The 21,078-nt window shown below is 42.4% G+C and overlaps 1 protein-coding gene across 4 annotated transcripts in view; it reads right to left on the bottom strand.

The window, feature by feature from the left end:
* The window catches only part of GGACT (gamma-glutamylamine cyclotransferase), a 37,723-nt gene that overhangs the window by 13,898 nt on the left and 2,747 nt on the right, over positions 1-21,078 (bottom strand). The window contains exon 2 of one of the 4 annotated variants that reach the window (XM_065592393.1): positions 19,407-19,489. The exons of 1 other annotated variant lie outside the window; for it this stretch is intronic. The gene's annotated coding sequence lies outside the window, so the exon portion shown is untranslated. Of the gene's footprint in view, positions 1-9,829; positions 9,947-11,294; positions 11,359-19,406; positions 19,490-21,078 lie in introns of those variants that run through there. 2 more of the 4 variants (XM_065592398.1, XM_042843640.2) reach the window with 2 other exon arrangements.

Here is a 21,078-nt window from a genome sequence, read left to right as displayed (position 1 = left end):
AAGTAGATTATGATATAACTTTAATAGAATTTGCTCTATATTTGACAGCAATTATCTAGGGATACTTATGAGCCTTTATTAATGTTACACCAGCACCCTCGGGCAAACATTTACTTATTGGTGCTAATTAACTGGAGAAAGAGAAAGCAAAATAGTACAAGGCAGCAGATCCTCAAATGAACTTAGTTGCCTAACTACCCCTTTAGGCAGTGCAAAATTTAGATCCTCAAAAACCCCACTCAGCTGCCACCTACCCCAAGTAGATGCCTAAACTTATAGGCACTTAATTTTCCACTAATAAAGTCTGCCAAGTGCCTAAAAATCTGCTAGTGATCGTATACACAGATGCCTACGTCCTGATGCCAAGTGCCTATTTTATGGTGGGATCCTCAACTGAGGCATTCCCCCACCTATCCCACCTGCGGGACACAATCAGGTGGGCATTCTCAGAGGCCACCTAACAGACTGGGCCTCACACAAAGGAGAGGAAGTGGTGGTGATTCCTTAATAAACTTCAGCCCGGTAGTTAAGAGTACTCCCCCAGGCTGTGGGAGACCCAAATTCCAGTTCCTTTTCCAATGACTATTTAATTATTTATACAAAGTGGAACAGATTCAATATGAGGGATAGAGGCCCATCCCAGTATACCCCATAGTCCAGTGGTTAGGGCACTCTCCTGAGAGGTGGAAAATATGAGGTCATGTCAAGCAGAGGGGGGATTTGAACCTCTGTTTCCCACATCCTGGAGTGTATTCCAACCATTGAGCTAAAGATTATAAGAGGGGCACCACCACTGTCTAAATAATAAGATGGGTGAACTAGAATGCCTCGTGTTAAAGAAGGATATTGATATAATAGGCATCACAGAAACCTGGTGGAGTGGAGACAATCAATGGGACACAATCATTCCGGGGTACAAAATATATCAGGAGGACAGAACAGGTCTTGCCGGGGGGGGGGGGGACGGAGAGTGGCACTATATGTGAAAGAAAATGTAGAATCAAATGAAGTAAAAATCTTAAATGAATCCACGTTCCATAGAAACTCTATGGATAGCAATTCCATGCTCTAATAAGAATATAACAGTAGGGATCTATTATCGATCACCTGACCAGGACAGTGATAGTGACGATGAAATGCTAAGGGAAATTAGAGAGGCTATCAAAATAAAGAACTCAATAATAATGGGGAATTTCAATTATCCCCATATTGACTGGGTACATGTCACCTCAGGACAAAATGCAGAGACAAAATTTCTCGATACTTTAAATGACTGCTTCTTGGAGCAGCTGGTACAGGAACCCACAAGGTGAGAGGCAATTCTCAATTTAGTCCTGAGTGGAGCGCAGGATCTGGTCCAAGAGGTGACTATAACAGGACCACTTGGAAATAGTGACCATAATATAACAACATTTAACATTCCTGTGGTGGGAAGAACACCTCAGCAGCCCAACACTGTGGCATTTAATTTCAGAAAGGGGAACTATTCAAAAATTAGGAGGTTAGTTAAACAGAAATTAAAAGGTACAGTGACTAGAGTGAAATCCCTGCAAACTGCATGGAATAGAGGCCCAACTTAAATGTATACCCCAAATTAAAAAACACAGTAAAAGAACTAAAAAAGAGCCACTGTGGCTTAACAACCATGTAAAAGAAGCAGTGAGAGATAAAAAGGCATCTTTTAAAAAGTGGAAGTCAAATCCTAGTGAGGTAAATAGAAAGGAGCATAAACACTGCCAAATTAAGTTTAAAAATGTAATAAGAAAAGCCAAAAAGGAGTTTGAAGAACAGCTAGCTAAAAACTCAAAAGGTAATAACAAAATGTTTAAGTACATGAGAAGCAGGAAGCCTGTTAAACAACCAGTGCGGCCCCTGGACGATCGAGATACAAAAGGAGCACTTAAAGACGATAAAGTCATTGCGGAGAAACTAAATGAATTCTTTGCTTCAGTCTTCATGGCTGAGGATGTTAGGGAGATTCCCAAACCTGAGCTGTCTTTTGTAGGTGACAAATCTGAGGAATTTTCACAGATTGAAGTGTCACTGGAGGAGGTTTTGGAATTAATTGATAAACTGAACAATAAAAGTCACCACGACCAGATGGCATTCACCCAAGATTTCTGAAAGAACTCAAATGTGAAATTGCGCAACTATTAACTATGGTTTGTAACCTGTCCTTTAAATCGGCTTCTGTACCCAATCACTGGAAGATAGCTAATGTAACGCCAATATTTAAAAAGGGCTCTAGAGGTGATCCCAGCAATTACAGACTGGTAAGTCTAGCATTAGTACTGGGCAAATTAGTTGAAACAATAGTAAAGAATAAAATTGTCAGACACATAGAAGAACATAACTTGTTGGGCAAAAGCCAACACGGTTTCTGTAAAGGGAAATCATATCTTACTAATCTATTAGAGTTCTTTGAAGGGGTCAACAAACATGTGGACAAGGGGGATCCAATGGACATAGTGTACTTGGATTTCCAGAAAGCCTTTGACAAGGTCCCTCATCCAAGGCTCTTACATAAATTAAGTTGTCATGGGATAAGAGGGAAGAACTTTTCATGGATTGAGAACTGGTTAAAAGACAGGAAACAAAGGGTAGGAATAAATAGCAAATTTTCAGAATGGAGAGGGATAACTAGTGGCATTCCCCAAGGGTCATTCCTAGGACCAATCCTATTCAACTTATTCATAAATGATCTGGAGAAAGGGGTAAAAAGTGAGATGGCAAAATTTATAGACGATACTAAACTGCTCAAGATAATTAAGACTGTGAAGAAACTTCAAAAAGATCTCACAAAACTAAGTGATTGGGCAACAAAATGGCAAATGAAATTTAAAGTGGATAAATGTAAAGTAATGCACATTGGAAAAAATAACCCGAACTATACATACAATATGATGGGGGCTAATTTAGCTACAACTAATCAGGAACGATATCTGGGAATCATCATGGATAGTTCTCTGAAGACATCCACGCAGTGTGCGGCGGCAGTCAAAAAAGCAAACAGGATGTTAGGAATCATTAAAAAAGAGATAGAGAATAAGACGGAGAATATCTTATTGCCCTTATATAAATCCATGGTACGCCCACATCTTGAATACTGCGTACAGATGTGGTCTCCTCATTTCAAAAAAGATATACTGGCATTAGAAAAGGTTCAGAGAAGGGCAACTAAAATGATTAGGGGTTTGGAACGGGTCCCATATGAGGCGAGATTAAAGCGGCTAGGACTTTTCAGCTTGGAAAAGAGGAGACTAAGGGGGGATAGGATAGAGGTATATCAAATCATGAGTGATGTGGAGAAAGGAAAAGTTATTTACTTGTTCCCATAATATAAGAACTAGGGGCCACCAAATGAAATTAATGGGCAGCAGGTTTAAAACAAATAAAAGGAAGTTCTTCACACAGCACACAGTCAATCTGTGGAACTCCTTGCCTGAGGAGGTTGTGAAGGCTAGGACTATAACAGGGTTTAAAAGAGAACTAGATAAATTCATCGAGGTTAAGCCCATTAATGGCTATTAGCCAGGATAGGTAAAGAATGGTGTCCCTAGCCTCTGTTTGTCAGAGGGTGGAGATGGATGGCAGGAGAGAGATCACTCGATCGTTACCTGTTAGGTTCACTCCCTCTGGCCACTGTCGGTAGACAGGATACTGGGCTGGATGGACCTTTGGTCTGACCCAGTATGGCCATTCTTATGTTTATTTGTGTGTGGCAGAAATAGGCCTACACGCCTAACTGCCGGAGAGCATTCAAGGCAGTGCATTCCAGGCTGAGAGAGGTGCCTCCCTTTGACCCAACATTTCTTATGGGCTAGCTAAGGCAGCTTCCCACTCAGCACGTTGACTTTTGTGGATCCCATTCTCAGGCACCTAACCTTCCCTATGAATTGTTAGGGCCCTACCAAATTCACGGTCCATTTTAGTCAATTTCACGGCCATAGGATTTTAAAAATTGTAAATGTCATGATTTCAGCTATTTAAATCTGAAATTTCCTGGTGTTGTAATTGTAGGGGTCCTGACCCAAAAAGAGTTGGGGGAGGGTCGCAAGGTATTGTAGGGGGGGGTTGCAGTACTGCTGCCCTTACTTCTGTACTGCTGCTGGTGAAGGTGCTGCCTTCAGAGCTGGGCAGCTGGAGAGCGGTGGTGGCTGCTGGTCGGAAGCCCAGCTCTGAAGGCGGAGCCACCGCCAGCAGCAGCACAGAATTAAGGATTGTCACCCTTACTTCTATGCTGCTGTCTGCAAAGCTGGGCCCTCAGTCAGCGGCTGCCACTGTCCAGCCACCCAGCTCTGAAGGCAGCAGCGCAGAAGTAAGGGTGGCATGGTATGGTATTGCTGCTCTCACTTCTCTGCTGCTGCTGGCAGGGCACTGCCTTCAGAGCTGGGTGCCTTGCCAACAGTCACCAGCCGCCCAGCTCTGAAGTCAATGTAGAAGTAAGGGTGGCAATACCGTGACCTCCCTAAAATACCCTTGTCATCCCCCTGCAACCTTTTGGGTCAGGACCCCCAATTTGAGAAACGCTGGTCTCCCCTGTGAAATCTGTATAGTGTAGGGTAAAAGCATGCAAAAGACCAGAGTTCACAATCCGTGACATGTTTTTCATGGCCATGAATTTGGTAGGGCCCTATGTGTTGTATAGGAACCATGGCTTCCTAATTCAGGGCTGTGGATTCCATTAGGTTACAGGCTGCCTAGAGTTAGGTGTTGCACACTGAGCCTAAGTCCTCTTTGTGGATTTAGCCCAATTAACTAGTGAGCTACTGAGCTAAATTCAATCGTAAATTGAAAAACAGGCATAAAATTCCAGCTATGGGGAAAACAGAAACAGTATACAATAGTAAAGCCATTACAAAAAGAAAAATATTTTTCTTTTTGTATTTATCAAAAAATAATACTTAGTCCTGCAATGAGTGCAGGGGACTGGACTAGATGACCTCGCAAGGTCCCTTCCAGTCCTATGATTCTATAGCAAAATAGGTCATTCCAGGGAAAAGATAGGAAATGGCCACTTTTGATTCTCTGCATTCTGACATTTGTTTTAAAATGGATTGCTAAAAATATTAGTGAAACAGACTGTCATTTCACAATTCAATATTTACTTCAGTATAACTGACAAATACAAAAATGCATGTTTTTGAATATGGAATGCATTACATTTTTTCCTTTCAACACCTGGTGTCACCAGAATAACACAGTACATTTCTATAAATGCTCTGCACTTGTATATGCCTTGATTTTAAGACAGTTAGTACTTAAAAATAAAAACAATAAAAGCAAAAGTGCTCCATAGAAAGTTAAGAGGAATCATGCATGAGCATGACTTTAGTTGCTAACAGGCCACATTATCATACAATTGTCCTTGGTAGGTCACTGAGCAATGAACTCTACATGTCTAAAGTTTTCAAGTGTCATCATTAGGGTCTTAGTGATGTTAAGAAAAGCCGAAAGCAATGAGAAACAATTTGTCAAAACCTCCTATTTTGATTAGGGCTAAGTCCTGGTCCCATTAAAGGTAAAAGAAGCTTTACTCCTGACTCCAGCTAAACCAAAATTTGGCCCATAGTGATCAATCCTTGCTTTCTAAGTATGTGCCAATTATGACTTTTCCACCTAATCTGTGGCTATATGAGTCAGGTCACTTGAAAGATCTGTTAAGAATATAGAGGTAGGAGTATTTTTCTGCTTCTCTGGAGTTCCCGTGTCTTCAAAATAATAATCTTACAGCTCAGAATTCTAAAGAGCCCAACTTTCCTTAACTACTTTCTGCAAAGCAAATTGACAACCCTGTAAGAAAGGCAGAACTGGTGACCCTGTATTTCATTAACTAAAAAGGGTGAAGCTAGTAAACACATGTACTTTTTATATTACTTTAATGGGTACAAGAGGTTGAAATCTTTCCCAGGTTTCACTGCTCATTTTAAAACCCAACCTGAAGTTTGGCAGGCAATTAGACCATAAAATGGTATAATCAGCTTGAGTAGCCAGAAAACAGAAACAATTTTTTAAAACAGCTTTTGAAAGAGGCCATTGCAAATGCCCATAACTTTGAAAAGAAATTTCATAAAAATATTTACTGTGTATAAATTTACATTGAAAACTGGAGACATTGAGCTTGTTTTAGAGCTCCAAAAGAGATTCCCCCCCCCCTTTTAAAAGAAAATATACAAGAAAATCAAAAAGCTACAATAAAAGACATTGTCAAGATACTTTTCAACTCACTGTTTATAACAAGGTATATAATCAAACTGTTTCTCTCATTTTTTTCTCTATTATGCATATACTGGCTTATTATTGCAGGTTTCATCATGAAGGGGTGAGCTACTGATGGCTTTGCTTTTATATCCATCTTTTATAACTTTCAAACGTTGGCTTTGAAGTGTGAGGAGGTGGAGAAATACACAGGGTTATATGGACTTTACAAGAGATTTTTTTGAAAAATTAAATATTCTTAGATTTTAAGGCCAGAAGGACATTTACCCAATAATCACTGAAAAAAAAGTTCCTTTCTGGAAAAGATTAATTGTGGCTCTTTAACCAATGTTTGGAGACATTCCCAACCCTTACACCAGACAGTGCATCTCAAAACTGGTTTGGTGCTGGCCAGCATCCTACAGATAGGAGACCAGAATTAGGACCTAGGGAGGAGGAGAGGCATGCAAACTCAGCCTCAAATATTCTCATCAAGGGACACAACTGGGGGGCGGGGGCGGGAGGAGGAATGGGAAAGCACAGCAGGGGTGCACCTCACAGCTCAATGTTGTAAAAAGCAGTCAGCAGGCTCAGCCTAAATAAAAGGGGTGCCGAGTCTTTAACAAAAGAGCTTTCCCCCACTCAATTGCTTGAGTTAAACAGGTGTTCAAAAATTCGTATTTTTTAAAGAGAATTCATTGGATTGCTTGCTAACTCAGTTAGGAAGGTTTTACATTCATGATTTGTTTAATATCTTAAATGTACTTGCTCTCCAGTCATTTACAGTCTTCCCAAAAAAGAAAGTCAACAAGACCAGAATTTCTAATGTGAAAAATTTCAAAGTAGCAGCCGTGTTAGTCTGTATCCGCAAAAAGAACAGGAGTACTTGTGGCACCTTAGAGACTAACAAATTTATTAGAGCATAATAAATTTGTTAGTCTCTAAGGTGCCACAAGTACTCCTGTTCTTAATGTGAAAAACAAAGTTAGTTTTAATTTCTTTAAAAGAAAAAAACAGTCAGAGGCACAAACCTATTTTCCTTCATAGATCACACTTTTTTTTTTTTTTTTAAGTCAGTTTTGATGCTCTTTGGCCAGATCTGAAAGAGATATGAGGCACACCTGGATAGTCTTTGGAAACAAAGATCTGTCCAGTGTTGGCTGGGCTGGATAAAATTGTACAACCTTGGTGGGAGAAAGTCAAGGGGTGAAATTCTGACCCCACTGAAGTCAGTGGGGCCAGGATTTCACTTGAGGACTCTGTCTGGGTAGAAGGCACAGACAGAAGAATGTCAGTGAAGGGGTGCTGTTAATCTTATTTAGACCAGGAGTCTCATCTACACACTCAACAGGAGGCAACAGAATTGTACCCTGTGGCACCCCACATCAACAAGCCCTTGCGGTAAGTGTTCAAAGATACTTTACGCGTCCTCTCAAAAAGGGAAGAACCGAAATCGACTGAAGCGCAATTCTGCCTTTCCCTTCCAGGGTTCACAGAGCAATCCATACCCCTATCTAGTCCACTGTATCAAAGACCGCTGTAGAGATAAAACAACGATTAGGGATACTTTATATCTTTGTGATTAGTAGAAGTTATCTACTTCTGGCATTGGACAATCTGTGCAATATACAGGCTTAAAAATAGAACCTTTGCATCTGTTCCCACACCAAATTAGTCCAGAACACGTACTGAATGGAAAACACTGAAATAAAAAGTATTGGCTTTAATTCATTCCTCTCTAGGGACATTTCTAATCATGTTATTAGTATTTTTGTTTACTTGTAAAAATGCACTTATTCATTTCTATTTCCAAATACACATTCTTTTGTTCTAGTGCTTAGTTTCCTGTAAGTTGTTCCTTTTGAAGTTCAGCTATATATTAACTGACCCATTATCCACATTCCTCCTTCCTTCCCCCAATCTTTTGGGCTTTATCTTCTTATACATAATTTTACTGATGTTCCAGTTTTCCTTTCTTTCCTTCTCATTAAACTATACAGTCCCCACAGCATAAAAAACATCCTGCACAAAAATATTTTTATTTTAGCACACCACTTTTTGTTTTCACCGTGTGATTATGATGGCTAAAAGATTTCAGAACAACACATGCTTTTGGTTTTAAATGATCTTGTTGATATGTATTAATGAGGGGCTTCCAAAATACTGATTTAAGTGTATATTTTATTGGCTCTGCTGATAACAGCCTTGTCAACTAGATTACACTGATGTAGAATAGCGGAGAAAGACTAATAGAGGAAATCTGTACCTATAGAGGTTTTTCCCAAGCAGTTGATGTGATAACTGTAGACAAGACGTGCACTATTTTTCTAGACCTGCAGCAAATTTAGGCCCCAATCCTACACAAATACAACTGTAACTTGCTTCACATATGTAGTCCCATTGAAATCAATGGAACAACTCACATGAGGACAGTTATACATGTGCATGTGTATAAGCAAGAGTAGGGCCATGACAAACAGAACAATGTAGGTCAACAAAAGGTTTCCTAGGCAGACAGTTAAATAAATGATTATATTGTTGCATCTCAGACAATATGCCACACAAATTGCATCAGCAGCAGTTCTCCCCACAAACCAGAAATAATTAGAAGTTCAGATCCAAGAACAGCTGCCCAACTAAATACTAAATTCTGTGCATGCTGCTCATACTGCTGTGTTTTTACAGATAACACAAGAACAAAATTACTAGGGAGTTTATGCCTCGTAAGAGATAAAAATCATTAAGCTTAAGAATGTCTTCTCTATAGTCCCTGAAAATATTTATGAACACTTTTTTCCATTCTGCAGGATGATGCTAGCAGAACAACTTGAACACATTAACATAGAATTACCATTACCTAAAGACTCCAACTGATAACGTGGTTTTAAAAGAACCAGCAAAAGCTGTGGGGGAAAACAGATTTTTAAAAACAGAAATAAACAGGTTAATTTCTAATCTGCAAATCAAAAGCTATACCTGAGAAATAGTTGGTAAAGCCCGTAATCTATGGACCCCCGGATATCTAAAAATCAGATACATATGATAGGCTTATCATGAGAATCTAGGAGTCCTATGTTAAAAATTAACTACAAAAAGTATTAAAGGTACGACAAAACTGAAATGATCATTGTGTAGGTGAACAAGCATTAATTTTCTTAAATCACATTTTATCATTAGTATTTTATTGTTGTGGAAATGTGCCTGCTGTGGAGGCAGTTAAGTCTGGATCATAACTGGGTTTTCATGTAAAAAAACAAAACCAAGCTGTGAACGGTATAAAGTGTAGTCACAACAGAGTCCCGCAGTAAGAAAGATGGGACAATATCAATATTAACATGCTCATAACATGCCGTCCATTGCACTTCACCCATTTGTAATCTTTGGGAAAACAATGCATTATAATATATGCTCAACAAAAGACTAAAGTGCCAGATCAGTTTAAAGGCAACACTGCATTGGTTTAGATTAAAAGAATAAAACAAATTTGTTTAAACTATGAAGAGATGGGATTTTAAGTGAATTCAAGTATCAGGTATTAAAGTCAGAAATGGTTACAAGAAAAATAAAGATAAGTTTTATCTGCTATGAAGCATTTTAACAAGCTAGACTTGGTTCAAGGTAAAGTCCTTACCACAGGTTCCCTCCCAGCAACACACCTGACCAAATTCTCAGGTCAGGCTCTCCCCCCAAAGTCAAAGGTCTGGTTCCTTTGTCTTCTTAGGTGAAAGAGAGCTTGCGGGTTTCTGCCCTTTTCTTTATAGTCCAATTAACCTTTGAAGTGGATACTTCTGGGGGTTGCCCCGCAAAGCAAAGTTTATTCAAATATTAAAGAAGGTGACACTAAGGGCACGTCTTCACTAGCAATGTTAAAGCGCTGGCCATGGCAGCGCTTTAATGTGGCTGTGTAGTCGAGGCATAGCACTGGGAGAGAGCTCTCCCAGCGCTATAAAAAACCCACTTCCACGAGGGGAATAGCTCTCAGTGCTGGTGCACTGTCTATACTGGCACTTTACAGGGCTGAAACTTGCAGAGCTCAGCAGGGTGTTTTTTCACACCCCTGAAAGAGAAAGTTGCGCGCTGTAAAGTGACAGTGTAGACAAGCCCTGAGTCTGGTGGTGCAGGAGGCTCCCTGTTCTTTCTTCTCACCTGTGTTTGCTGAAATGCAGATTTGCTTTGTCTCCTGCCATCTCCTCTCCTTGCTGTCTTAAGGACCCTGTTTACCTCAATTTACATGAGTACACGAACATTTCTTCATTCAGGATACTTCTGCCTGGGCTGGGCGGCGTGGTTTTGAACATGTGCTAAGAACATTATACCAGGGGATCTTTTACATATAATATTGCTACATACATTTCACCACGATATTATTGACCAGTGAATTATAAGTTTTCAAATGATACCTTAAAAAGGCACATATTTTGTACAAAGATTATTACAATAGCATGTACGGTGTGAATACAGGTGTGTTTTTGGTCATACTCTACAATCTAGGGGAAAAACAATTAAATGTTAATTTTCTTCTGCACCTAAAATTCCCCTCTCCCCCCACCTCTCTTTCCATAAGAGAGATTCAAAAACAAGTCAGCGCTATGAGATACCCATTGACAAGACCCTCTTCTATTTTAGCCCTTCCTATTCCCTTCCCCCAAAACATTGTTTCCTAATACACAAAATTCAGAAGAATATAGCTTTAGTATTTTTCATGGGTACAATGAGCGTCATAAAATTTCAAGTGGCTTGCTTCACATAATGAAAAGTTCTCACAGTTGGTATATTTAAGCAGTCTCACAGCAAGCATTGCAACCTTGGAGCAGGTTACTAGTTTGATGTGTGAAAAACTTCTTGTATGTATATGATATATATCCTGCTGGGTTTTATTTCCTACAAAATCTTCAGATAGGACAAAATTAAGCCTGGAGTGATATCTCCATAAATGGTGTTGAACCATTTCTTGCTCATTCATATAGTTTCACACTCATTTATACATTTTCCTTATGTGATACAACCTTACTCCTGTACAACCCCATCTAAATTTAATTTAGCTATTTTACTCTCTCTCCCTCCCCCAAAATGTTAATAGTTACCAAACAACATACCCACACTTCAGACAACACGGGAGAAATAAAGCAACACTCTGATGCAGCAGCGCGGAGCAAAAATGGGCAAGAGTACTTTGAAAAACATTAGTGTGAAAGTTCATGTTTACACATCCCACATATCTGCTGTACTCTGTCCCATTTTAGTGAACCTATTGCGCACTATCAAAGATCAGGCTTTTATTTACTCATTCCATATACAATCTATTACTTTTGGCCTCTCGTATTGCCATTTAATCACAAGAGATCTCAGGTGAGTGAAGCCATGTCAATGACCCTTCCATCTAACTTCTAATTTCCATTTCCTCCTAGTCTCATCTCTCAGGATCTAGTCCAAGAATCATATCATCTTCTTCATCATCATCTCGTATTGCTCTTCCTTCCTCAGTCTTTCTGACCCTCTGTAATAGTGGTCACTTCCACTTCAGATTTGATTCTGCTCTACCAATTCTAGTACTCCCTTCTTTCTTCTTTATCATTTTCTAGAACACTTGGTCCTCCATCACTTCTCCATGAGCAATAATTTTTCTTGATCCCTCCTTAGATAACCTTAGCCCCCTCACCCAACTGTTGCTGATTACAACTCTACCCTTGCCTCAGCGCTCACTCTGATTTTTCCAACCATACATCCAGCTACAAAGATCAGCTCCCTGAGCTCAAGCCCTACTGCCAGCATAAACCTGATCTCACTGATGAGCTCCAGTCCAACCAAGTTTCAGTCATCAATCATTCATAGGCAGTGGCAGATTACCATATGTGCCAATGGGGCCCTGGCCAACTGGGGGGCCCCCGCAGGAGTGTCTGGAACTCTAGCCACGCCCCGTGCTCCTCCTCTCTCCCCCTCTGAGGCCCTGTCTTCAACCCATCCAGAGAAGCCTGTGGTGAGCAATTCCCCCTGCCCCCCACCCAGGCAGACTCAGCAGAGCTGGTTGAGTGCTGCTCACCCAAGCCCCACACTGAGCTGATCCGAGGCCACCTGTGCCAGACAAAAGCCTCCCCCACCAAATGGGAGACCGAGGGAGCAAGCCCCTCCCTCTCTCCCTCTTTCCCCCAGCATGGGAGCCCCTCCCCAGCGTGGAACTACTCTGAGCCCCTTTCCCCACCTCTCCTCTGTGTGGAGCTACTCTCAGCCCCTTTTCCCCTCCTCTCCCTGGTGTGGAGCTGCTCTAATCACCTCTCCCTTTCCCCCGTGTGGTGCTGAACTCCCCTCCCCCCAACAGAGATGGCCTTCTCCCCTCCCCCGTGCAGGGCTGGCCCAAGCCATTCGCTGAAGCCCCCCTCCTACCTCGTGCAGGGTTGGCCCAAACCCAACCACTCACCCCCCCCCCCAAGCTCCTTTTGCGCAAAACTAGACATTTATCCCATTTGCTCTTGCCAACTGGTTATCAGCTGGCAAGAGGAAATGGGACAAATGCCCAGTTTTGCCAAAAATGTCAGGACGTCTGGGGCCAAAATGGGATGTATGGTCATCCTAGGCCAGGGGTCCCCAAACTTTATCAGTCACGCCCATCTCCTCTTACCCCGTCCACGCCCTCCCACCCCCTGGGAGCCGGGGCAGGAGCGGGGCCAGGGCCCACAGACGAGGGCTATGAGTGGGGGTGCAGGCAGGAGCAGAGCCCAGCTGGGGCTGGGGCCAGGGCAGAGCTGGGGGTAGGGATGGGCCCTACCATGCCCCCCTAGAGAGGTGTGACCCACAGTTTAGAGACCACTGCCCTAGGCTGTGGTAAGAGTTTCCCAGGGAGGACGGGCAGCTGTGGGAAGCCCCGGACCCTGCATCTGCCTTGGGCAGGGGGCCAGAGTGCCAGAGAACAACCCCAGGCCCTTGTCCCTGTCCCTTCAAGGCCTGACGCCCAGGGCAGTTGAAGGGTCCAAGGCTCCCCGGATAGCTCTTACCATGGCCTGGCTTCTGGCCAGGCCAGAGAGCAGAGCCTTGGGGGAAAGGAAAGGAGCAGGGGGCAGAGTTCCATGGTGGAGGGATGTGGGGGTGGAACAGATGTTCTTTGTGCCCAGGGTCCCAATATATCTTAATCCGCCTCTGTTCACAGGAGGTCTTTGTTATTCTTGTTATCACCTCCATCTTCACATTTTTTCTTCAATCTTTTTCCACTGAACAGAGTGAAGAGTTTATAGTATTTTCATTCTTCAAATGGAAAATTATAAAAGAACCTTCTGCCTCATTACTAGGTAACTTCTATTCACTCCAGCTGAGCTGGAAGGATCTAACCAGTAGAAAGCACTGTTACTCAGCAAACATTGCCAGTAGAGGGCTCCATAACCCATAGAGTACAAGAAAAGGAAACAACATTTGAGGTAAGAAGGGTTCAATCGCAGAATAGAGCTAGTGGCTGTGTGAAAGCAGGAACCGCAGGCCAGCGGCAACAGCATGGGAGCTGACCGCAGAGGAAAGGCCAGATAGGAAGAGGGCCAGCACTAGCTGCAGCAGGATCGTGGTGTGGAGGGGTTGCAATGAGGAGACCGTATACCCTTTTAATGGACTGCCTCTGGTCTAAGGGCTGAGTTAGAAACTGTTGGATTAATTAATTTTCTTGCAGCTGTTAAAGTAGTTGTGCTAGGGTATTTGTCCTAGTAATCTTTTGTTACATCACCACAATCTGTGTGTTAATAGGGACCCATGGAGGACTATAACCTGTAGAACTAAGCATTTGGAGTGTCTAAAGCAGTGGTAGGCAACCTGCGGGCCGCATGCGGCTCATCAGGGTAATCTGATTGCGGGCTGCGAGACATTTTGCTGACATTGACCATCCGCAGGCATGGCCCCCCGCAACTTCCAGTGGCCGCAGTGTGCCGTTCCCAGCCAATGGGAGCTGTGGGAAGCAGCAGCCAGAAAAATAGCTACAGAGAAAAAGAATATTTTAAATACACCTCTACCTTGATATAACGCTGTCCTCAGGAGCCAAAAAATCTTACCGCATTATAGGTGAAACCGCGTTATATTGAACTTGCTTTGATCCACCGGAGTGCGCAGCCCCGCCCCCCCAGAGCACTGCTTTACCGCGTTATATCCAAATTCGTGTTATATCGAGGTAGAGGTGTAAATCAGAGACAGGAAACCTGAGAATCAATATTTTTAAGAAAAACTCCAATATTCAGAAAGAAATACCAACATTCAGAAGGAAGATACTGAAGGTTGAGATATGTACACAGGAGCAGCTAACTTAGCTGCATGGTAAACACAACTGGGATGTGCATGCCTCATTCTCAATACAGTTCACATTGAATGAGGAAGGGTGCCATAGGTCCCTACCCTAGCCTTCCCTGCACAGTAAGACATACACTGAAGCCAGATATGCTCCAAAGTTTTCTGACTAGGGTGTCTAAAGTTAGGCTCTTAAAATTAATATTTATGTCACCACATAAGTGGTTTGATTTGCAGAGGGACGAGTGCTAAATGGATTTGTGGGTGCCCATCACCTCTGGAAAAAAAAATCAGACCACTTATTTAGGTGGCTAATACAAATTTAGGAGACACCCAACTCTGAAAATTTTAGTCAGTCTATTTTACTAATTTGTAATAGTTACACATTTAAAGAATTGGAGCTACTTTTCCATAAATGCGCACACTTACAAGACAGGGTACTTGACAGTCTCTTCAATCTAGCAGAGAAAGGTACAACACAATCCAATGGCTGGAAGTTGAAGCTAGCTACGTTCAGACTGGAAATAAAGCATTTTTTTAAACAGTGAGAGTAATTAACCACTGAAAGAATTTGCTCAGGGTCATAATGGAGTCTCCATCACTGACAGTTTTTAAATTAAGATCGGATGTTTTTCTAAATGATATTCTCTAGTAATTATTTTAGAGAAGTTCTGTGGCCTGTGTTTTACAGGAGGTCAGACTAGATGATCACAATGGTCCCTTCTGGCTTATGGGATCTATAAAATCCAGAAGGAAACTGGACATACAGGAGCTGATAAGAGGGCATGAAACCTTTCAACTTCCCTTCAGTTCACTGGTTCAAATCCAGCACAGGTCAGAGTAACTGAAAGTCATTACCATCAGTTTGCAGTTAGGTGGCCTGCATGTGACACAAACTGGTCTCCGGTTCCTTCAGAAGGGGTGCCAGAAACTGAGCTACCCTTTCAATTCCAGAGGTGTTTATTCCTTATCCAAACTGAGAAACACTGGCAGAGCAGCACTGAGTTTTGTCAACTCTAGTTAGATTCCTAAATCCAGTGTGATAAAGTACTTAGTCTTGGAAAAATGTTGGAGTATAGATATATAGTACTTAAACAGGAAGCTTAAGAGGATGCTTGAGCAGAGCTGACCTGAAGCAACTCTATACATTATCCTGATATATTTAGTTCTAAGCTCAGATATTTGCTGTACCTCAAGGGGTGAAGCTTCCCATGCCAATTAACAGTGATTTTAGGTTGCTCATGAAACTGTATGGTTTTCTTTTCACTTTGATAGCTGTTTTACACAGCTTCAAGCCAGGAAATACTGCAATTCAAACAAGACTCTGCATTTAGGCTTTACAGCAGGGGTTCTGAAGTCCTTTTCTGCCATTTCCAAGCAGAAAGGACATTCAACACCCAATTCAGTAAGCAAAGCTTCTTACTAACAACTCAGCCCTGAGGCCCCTGCTCTCTAAGTCATAAAGCTTCCTTGAATCTCAGAAAGCTCCTGCTTCAAAAGTAACACTGAACATAAAACTGAATGCAAGAGCAATAGCCTAGTTTCTATTATGAGAATCTTTATGAATCTCCATTGTAGCAGCCTGCATTGAACTTGGAGAGAGGAGCACAGGTTGCAGGAGAGAAGTTTGGAGAAGACATCAGGAAGCCAGTCTGCGTACATGTGTCTGGAACCTCAGCTGCAGTTCCATCATCTCTGTAAGTAGTTCTCTTAATAAAGAGCCAGTTTAATTTTAGAAACATGGAGTCCTTGTGTTATTACCCAGCCTGTGGTATACGAAACATGATGGAAGCAGTCACTCTAGCAAAACCCACTGCAAGGAAGAGAGTGTAATTAGCAGGCAAACAAAGCAGCATCTAGAAACAAAAACAAACAGGCAGCATGAAGGGACACAGACCACTGGGAATGCTGGATTTCCACACAAAAGAAGTCTTGCACAAGCATGAAGCAGCTTAACCAAGAACTGAGTTTGCATACAGAGCCACCCTTGGGGGATAAAGTTGCAAATATAAAGATAAAGCGTTTTAAATATCTCATTGGGGAAAATAATTCAAGAAGTGAGAAACATACTTTAGCCAGGAATAATGCTCGAAACACTGGAACAAATTGATAAAGGATTTGAGTAGTGTGTAGTGCTGCCAATTTTCATTGGACGCATTCCTGGAGATCTAATCACATGACATAATCTTTAATTAAAGATTAATCTTTAATTCCTGGAGACTCCAGGCCAATCCTGGAGGGTTGGCAACCCTAGTACTGTGACCCCAGACAGATTGAGCTTGTATGGAGAAACTGTTTGTTTTTTTAACCCAAAACCAAGAACCAGAAGAGGGAATAGATACTTACATTACAGAGCTGAGAACTCTGGCATCCACCTGTAACTTTGGAGACATTAAAGAATCCCTAATTAAAGACAGAATCATTTGTGGAACACTAGATTCCAGTTTACAAGAGAGATTGTTGAGAGAAACAGTTCTAACCCTAGAGAATGAGCTATTTAAGTTAAAGGATAATGTTGGCACAAGATCAAATGGTTGTAAAGTGGCCATGAACAAATTCAGACTGGAAATCAGAAGAAGGTTTCTAACCATCAGAGAGGTGAGGTTCTGGAACACCCTCCAAATTTTAAGAGACAGATGGACAACTTTATGAGTACAATTATATGATGGGCCTGCTTGTGATGGATGGGGGCAGGGCTCAACAGCCCTGTGGCTCACTTGCTGTTTATATCTTATGTTCCTAAAGCTCATGCTTCAGGATTTCAGCTGGCCATTGGTAGAAGTCAGGAAGAGATATTTTCCCCCCAGTGATTTCTAGTTTTATTTTTATTTTTTAAATCACCTTCCTCTGAAGCATCAGGGATGGCTACAACTAGTGACAGGACATTGGGAACGGTAGGCCAGGATTCTGAGGTGCACCAAACATTCGCTCTCTCAGGTGCTAGCTCACATGCTCATAGTCATTACCATACATGGGGTCAGGAAGTAATTCCCCTCCACCCCCTGGGTCAGGTTGGCAGGGACTCTGGCAGTTTTTCACCATCCTCTGCATCATGCAGGTGTGGGTCATTTGTGATGATCTAGGTCAGCGGTTCTCAAACTGGGGGTCGTGACCCCAAAGTGGGTCATGACCCCTTTTTAATGGGGTCACCAGGACTGGTATTAGACTTGCTGGGGCCTGGGGCTGAAGCCCAAGCCCCACCGCCCGAGGCCAAAGCCCAAGGGCTTCAGCCCTGGGCAGCGGGGCTCAGGTTACAGTCCCCCACCTGGGGCTGAAGCCCTTGGGCTTCGGCTTTGGCCCCCTGCCTGGGGCAGTAGGCTCAGGCTTTGGCCCTTCTGCCTGGGGCTGTGGGTGGGCTCAGTCTTTGGTCCCTCCTCCTGGGGTCATGTAGTAACTTTTGTTGTCAGAAGGGGGTCGCGGTACAATAAAGTTTAAGAACCCCTGATCTAGGTGTACCTCATTTAATCATTTCCCTGGCATTGCAGGAGCCTTGAACACTGGTGCACCTCAGGCCTTTCTATTCTCTACCCGTGTCACATAACAGCATAGTCTCCTGTGGATCTCATTTCCGTTGTTGGGTTTAGCGTGCGGATGCTAGGCGGTGTTGGTGGCCAGTGATATACAGGAGGTTAGACTAATTGACCTACTGGTCCCTTCTGCCTTAAAAACGCTATGAATGTCCCCAGAAAGGATCAAAACTAACAGCCACTAATGCATAACAAATTACACAGGCTCAGGCTAAAGGAACTCAGGAAGCACGACAGAGATGGACCAACCAAGAATGAAGGCATCCTGGTTCAGTATATATATTGTGGAAAGCAACACAAAAAGGCAGAAATAAAAATGCTCAGTTTAACAGGACAAGAAATAGAATCACTTCATGTCCCAATGCCACAGCTTCCATAGGAACTAAAAACCAGCAGTGCACGCAGTCACTGAGGATGTAGAGAGTTCCAATGAAGAGGAGGATATCTGCAGTTTGACTCTAGCAGATTCAAATATTCTCACTGTACACGTACTGCAGCCATTTTACAGCCATATTTGCATGAAACAAGAAACATCATTTGAATTTTATAGCAGTTGACACAGAAATACTATTCACTGCTAGATAGTGGGCAGTGCAAGCAATGAATTTGATCACAGTACACAACCAGAATAGCCTCAATATAAGAAAAAGAGGTAGTCATGGTGGCTCCTGCCCAACATTCTAACAGAACATAAGGACATATTTCAAGGAGATGGACACCTGAAGATCATGCTGAAGTCAGAAATAGACCTCCCTATGTAGCCCAGGAGATTATCAAAACGCGAAGTTCCATGGACCCACTGAAGAAGTGACTGGCCAGCCTGCCAAGAAGAGGCATCATTACAGCCGTTGAAATGAGAGCAAAGTGGCTCAGCAACCTCATAGCGGTGAGAAAACCTCCAGGTAAATTCCAAAACCACTGAATAGCACATTGAAAAAAGTCACTATCCGTTACCAACAATTGAGGACATACTATCACACTTCAGAGTGCAATTTGGACCAGTGAGGGGTTGTGTCACCACCTTCCCGGTAACCCTTGGTGCCTGAAATGCCGTGGTTGACCTTCCCTCAGTCAGGACCTTCCACAGAAGTACAAGATGCTGGCTTCCTTCATCTTCCTAGGTGAAAAATCTTTGCCTAGGCAGGAGTCCCACCTATACTCAGTTCTCAGAGACATCAACACCTTCCCCCGCCACCACTTTGCACCTTGGTTGAAGGACCCATCTCTCTAAGCTTGCAAAAGCTCGGCCCCTTGTGTCTATCTAGTGATGGATGCCAAAATGGATTCTATCCATGCTTATATACTCTGAAGGTCAATGACTTTGTTTCAAGAGGCAGGATGACTTCATGCTGTTCTTCCCTTCCTGAGGTCTTCCCATCCCCCTGAAGATCTGAATGTAAATGGGGCTTCCACTGTTTTTGATCATACCTTGCTTAATTTCATTGGAGACAGGTGGGACGATCACTCCTGTCTGGGAGAGACCTGCTTTTCCCCTTGTTTGGTCACAGACCTTAAAGAATAATATTAATGAGTTTCCATAATTCCTTATGTACTTTTAATGCATACAATTCACAATTATATTAATCGCCAGTGTTGTCATAAACTTTCATAAATCACCTCACTCATTATACTTTTATAATACAGTAATATTATATCCAATCAGTTGATTCAATTGCTTATCACTTGAGGTTCAGACCCCCTGTCTTTATAGCCCAGATAAAATTTCCCTTCCCTGCTGGGGTGTAGATGCCAAGCTGTTTCCTACCTCATGTGTTAGTTTGATAGCTTTGTTCACCTATTATGTAAATGGACTTTCATTATTTCTGCCTGATGACAGAGCTGATCAGAGAAGCAAACACAGTCCTTTGTCTAGGGCAGACCTGTTTATCAACTCCGCCTGACATGCCTGGTTTAAAATACTTCAGTCATAATCCATTTTATATCCATAACACACTGCATACATTCATCTTACAAGAATATTAATGATCAGTGAGTTATGAAGTATGTCATGGGAAAACTAATGACACCTTTTAGATACAGATTATAACTATAGTGAGTTGAGATACACGGAAATGGTCAGGCCATCTGAAACTCATTACTGCTACCAGTGAGCCCCTTGACCTCTGGCATTTGGATGCTGTTAGGATGACATCTTCCCTCTTACAAAACTGCAGGAGGGCTAGCTACTGGATGACTTAAGAGAACAGGTCAGAGCCTGCCACCATATCTTCTTTCCCCTTTATACAGAAGAAACCTGTTTTCATCAACTTTGGGTGTTTGCAGTCTCCAGGATACAATATCAGCATATCCATAATTTCATCTACAGAGTTGTTACAAACATTTCACAGTGACATTAATGACTGGTTGTTAGTAGATTCCAAAAGATATATTACGTCACCTTTTACATACATATTATGACAACAGTGTGTGAGGTGCAGTGAGTACGGCAGGTCTGATAAAAGTTGAACACAGTAGAGAATCACAACTGGACCTCTGTGTCACACATACTATCCTATTTATCTAGAGCGAAAGTATTCACTGTTGATGACAAGAATGGGTTCTGAATATTGAGGTAGATGAGACCTCCAGCCACCTAACAACCTTTATCACACCTTTTGGTAAGTACTGTTGCTTGTGGGCATCATCCAGGTCCCAGAGGTGTTCCAGTGCAAACTGAACCAAGCATTAGAGGGAAACCTAGGCATCAAGGCTGTAGCTGATTACATTCTTATTGTGCAGAAGGAGAAATCAAGGAAGAGGCAATTCAGGACCATAATACCAAGTTGCAACAACACCTGAACAACTGCTGGGAGCAGAATATTAGGCTGAATGCAGGCAAGCTGAATCTGAGAAGAACTGAGGTGCTCTACAATAAACCACTGTAGACTTCTGAGAGATTCCAGAATCTCAAGAATCAGGGCCTGCAGCAGAACCAATGTCTGGGCAACCTAATGAGCACAGCTGGCCTGTAGTAGGCTGCCTGATTGGCTACGTAAGAACATAAGTATGGCCATACTGCATCAGACTGATAAGCCATCTAGCCCAGTATTCTGTTTTCTGACTGTGGCTGATGCCAGTTGCTTCAAAGAGAATAAACAGA

Source organism: Chrysemys picta, chromosome 1 (assembly GCF_011386835.1).
Source record: "Chrysemys picta bellii isolate R12L10 chromosome 1, ASM1138683v2, whole genome shotgun sequence".
Lineage (NCBI taxonomy): Eukaryota > Metazoa > Chordata > Testudines > Emydidae > Chrysemys > Chrysemys picta.
This window is presented reverse-complemented; position numbering and strand designations above follow the sequence as displayed.